The sequence below is a fragment of the Mercurialis annua genome, linkage group LG5, assembly GCF_937616625.2.
Source record: "Mercurialis annua linkage group LG5, ddMerAnnu1.2, whole genome shotgun sequence".
NCBI classification, from domain to species: domain Eukaryota; kingdom Viridiplantae; phylum Streptophyta; class Magnoliopsida; order Malpighiales; family Euphorbiaceae; genus Mercurialis; species Mercurialis annua.
Window position 1 is genome coordinate 14,396,491 of NC_065574.1, and position 4,488 is coordinate 14,400,978.

Consider the following 4,488-nt stretch of genomic DNA (forward strand, 5'->3'; position numbering starts at 1 on the left):
AACTTCAAGGCCTAGAAAAAACTTCAAAGGACCTAAATCTTTGATTTTGAAGACTTTATCAAGATAAGCCTTAATACTGATGATCTGATCTTTGTCATTTCCTGCTAGTATAACATCATCCACATATACTAGCAAGGCTGTGAATGAGCTGTCATGTTGTTTTGTGAATAAAGAAGAATCTGAATGTGCTTGTATAAAACCTTGTGAAGTCAATGCATCAGTTAACTTCTTATTCCACTGCCTACTAGCCTGTTTCAGTCCATATAAAGATTTTGTTAGTCTACATACTTGATTAGGTTTAGAACAGTGCAAACCTTGTGGAATATCCATGTAGACCTCCTCATGTAAATCCCCATGTAAGAAAGCATTGTTGATGTCCAACTGCTCTAAGAACCATCCATGTGCTGCTGCTGTTGCTAAAAGAATTCTGATTGTAGTCATCTTTGCAACTGGTGAAAAAGTATCAGTGTAGTCTATTCCATTTTGCTGAGTGTAACCCTTAGCTACTAACCTAGCCTTATGTCTTTCTATAGAACCATCACTGTTATATTTCACTTTAAAAACCCACTTACATCCAATAGGAGTTTTATTTTTAGGTAGATCGGTTAAAAACCAAGTCTTATTTAGCTCTAAGGCATCAAGCTCCTTCTGCATTGCTTCTTGCCAACAAACATGTTTGATGGCCTGATTATAAGTTTTTGGTTCTTTAGTTATGTCAGTATTAACAGCAAAAACTTTGTGAGCATTACCTAAATTCTCATAACTCAATACCTTAGATATTGTGTGAGGTGTAGTCCTAACAGAATTACAAACATAGTCTTTTAAATGAGCTGGACCTACTATTCTCCTAGATGATCTTCTAACAGGATTAACTATAGACTGATCATCAGTCATTATCTCAGAATTTCTCACTATCTGATTTTCTACTGGATTTTGAACCTGTGAACACTCAGTATTAGGAACATTATGATTATGCAGATTAATAGGTATAACAGAATCAAGATAAGAAGTATCAATTTGAGCAGGCAAGACAATAGAAGATTCAGATTATGTCAACACAGATACATTCTGAAAAGGAAACAGATATTCATAGAATCTAACATCCCTAGATATAAATATCTGTTTAGTTTGAAGATTGTATAGCCTGAAACCTTTAGTATTCTCAGGATATCCTAGAAAAACACATTCAACAGCCCTTGGTGTGAATTTGTGTCTAGTATGAACTAAAGTAGAAGCATAAGCTAAACATCCAAAGACTTTGAGATTATCAAACACAGGAAAAAGACCAAATAATATTTCATATGGTGTTTTATCATTAATTACAGGAGATGGAACTCTATTAATAATATAAACAGCATGAGAAACACAATCTGACCAAAAAGACAATGAAATAGAAGACTGAAATTTTAATGCCCTTGCAACATTAAGAATATGTTGGTGTTTCCTTTCAACAATTGAATTTTGTTCAGGAGTATAAACACATGTTGTTTGATGTTTAATACCTCTTGAACTATAAAATTCATGCATATTAAATTCTTGACCATTATCAGACCTTATGCACTTTATTTTTGAAGAAAACTGAGTATCAACATAAACACAGAAATTTTGAATCAAAGTTCTAGCTTCTGATTTGGTTTTTAGCAAATATAACCAAGTGTATCTACTTTTGTCATCAACAATAGTTAGAAAATATCTATGTGTCACGACCCGATTCTCGGCATCGAGACCGGCGCTAGGGAATGGGAGTGGTTGCTCCGAAACCCGTAGCAAGCCTTAAAAATACATTAAAATCACTTAAAAATTTTCGCGGAATTCAAATCATTTTCGAACATTTTAAAATCGCAGTTTAAAACGTTCTATTAAAAATTACCATTTAAAACATGCACATAATTTTTCTCTTTAATTATTGCATTTTAGTTTCAAAACCATTTCTCTATGGTTTATAATGCATCTCATTATGCATACCATCTTACTATGGTAATTACTGCATTTCACTATGCATGCCATTTCTCTAATGGACTTAACTGCATTTCACTATGCAGATGCGTTCGCCGCATTTTATTCAAGTGCAGTCGCCCGGACTTTCGCACAGCATTCACATATTACACATTATCAGAGTTTAGCGTTATAAAATATAAAGCATAAATAAGTCCAACGACTACTAAGGTATCACCGTTCATTATTCTAGCTACTGCAACTCTAGACACATAAAGGAAAGTCATTCTCACTTATTCAATCCAGGGATTTCCGGAACAAGAAATTGGAAATCCACACGTCAAACTACTCGCCTGTAAAAATATTAAATTCAACGGGGTCAGTTATAAAAACTGGTGAATGCGTACAACATGTACTAATAAACATTAATATGAAAGCAATGCATTCCAGATTACCGATTCATATGAAACCCTAAACCATGATTCATGTTCCTATATGCTTTCAAAACAGGAAACATAAATATTCCACATCATTTCATCATATTCGGGTTAACCTTTTCATGGCCGTATTTATTCATTTCTTTTTGTACTCTAGCCTGTCAAATCTGATCATTCATCTTTTACGTATGTGAAGGTCTTTAGACTCTTTCACCATACAACAGATTTCGGCAGTACATATATACCGTCGCCATTTCACTTTTTTAAAGGTTCAACCTCTCAGATCTCGGCAGTTTCTCTTTACTGCCTTTGGTCGTCTATATTCCGTTGCCTCTGAAGATCTGTTCACACAGAGTCTAGGCCGTCGCCTGACTTTCCAGGCCGTCGCCAGGATTCACACAGCACATTCACATGCAACCCATTCTAAATGCAATACTGGTGATCACACAGCACTATTGCCGCCCAATAGTAAGCACGTTTCAATGAATCTAAATCGGTTTCAACACTATGAATAGTTCATGCGATTTAAATTCAAAATAAAATAAAGCATTTGCAAATCATGTAAAGCAGTTCGCAAATATTTTTAATACTAATATTTAGCAGTATAAGTTGTAAACACACTCACAGTACTCGCTTATTCCAAATATAAAAATACCACCCGTCGAATATTCAAAACCTTTGCTCGCCGGTTTCCGCGACAAAACTCGCTGGATCTAATTTAGAGATTAAACATTAATAAATGTAATAACTCTAAATTCTAGGATAAACTCTAGACCGACTCAACCATATAACCACATAATCACAAACCAAATTTGATTCTGACTATCTATTTCCGCGTCATCGTATTTCTATACGATACACCACGTAGTTTATTTAATTCCATAAATAAACATAGAATTATAACTCCATATAATTCTAACACATATTCAATTCACATAATTTTCTAAAAACACACTTTTAGAAAATCTCATCAAACATATCACAATTCAAAATAACCAAAAATATTTTTCCGTAAAATATTTTTGACCCGGGGCTCGGCCCCCCCTTATTTTCTGCCAAAAACATTTCGGCACTAACTACTGCCAACTGAGTTTAGGACTGAGCCAACATGCTCTATCCCCTTCACTCAAACTCCGGTCACCGTATTCCGGTGGTTTTGGCCGGAAAACTCAAAAACGCTAAAAACGCTTAAAAATTCATTTTAAGCCATTTTAACACCGAAATTCACCAAAATCATTTTCAAATACATTTTTAATTTTTTTCTTGTAAAAACAGCAGCCCAAAATTTTAAAATATTTATTTTTCATTATTTTAGCCATTAAAACCGAAATATCAATTAATAATCAAAACCGATTATTAATCCGTCAAAACACTTCGATTAAATCACTTAAATTCCATAAATAATTATCATATGTATTTCCAGAAATTTTTCATGAATTTTTCTGCCCAGAAATTAAAATGACAGTTTTACCCTTTTTCATCAAATTTTAGCCGAATAGAGTTATTAAAAATTAAACCCGATTATTAAACCGCTAAAAATTAACCATCAACCATTTAATTAACATCAACCACAAATATAACTCATACATGAACCAATTTATTTCCAGAAATTAAAAATCCCTTTATTTACCATTTTTAAGCTATTTTTAAGCTTTAAAACAATTAAAAATTGAAACCCAACTAATTAAATTTACACCCGAATTAATTAACATTTTTAATCCACAAAAATTACACTTTAAAGCATATATAAATCTCAACATATAGATCAGCCCAGAAATTTAAATAAATAATTTAATTTTCACGGAAAAAATTATTTAAAACTGAAACCCATATAAACAATTACTAAAACCAACTAATTATCCATCAAACATCACATTTAAACCATCCTATGCATGTTTCTAACACTTAACCAATATCAGCAACTAAAAGTAAGGTTTTGAGCTTGAAATTATACCTTGATTCAACATGCAAATACACCTACACGATCTACGCAATATTCCCGACAATTTTCGTGAAGAAAGTTTTGAGAGAAAATCAAAGAATAAAGCTTGGTGTTTGTGGTTATGGTGTATTCGGCACCCACAAGAAAATGAAGAAGACAATTGAAGACTTGGGC

At 33.0% G+C, this 4,488-nt stretch overlaps 1 long non-coding RNA gene across 2 annotated transcripts; it reads right to left on the reverse strand.

Moving 5' to 3' along the window:
* Positions 1 to 2,014: 2,014 nt before the first annotated feature.
* Positions 2,015 to 4,488, reverse strand: LOC126679960 (uncharacterized). Of its 2 annotated transcripts, XR_007641013.2 has the most exons (3): positions 4,327 to 4,480; positions 2,998 to 3,085; positions 2,015 to 2,288 (listed from the first exon to the last, which is right to left on the reverse strand). It is a non-coding gene; the product is annotated as an uncharacterized LOC126679960 (long non-coding RNA). The 2 variants fall into 2 exon arrangements; XR_008790763.1 differs by lacking the exon at positions 2,015 to 2,288 and having other exon boundaries at positions 2,935 to 3,085; positions 4,327 to 4,488.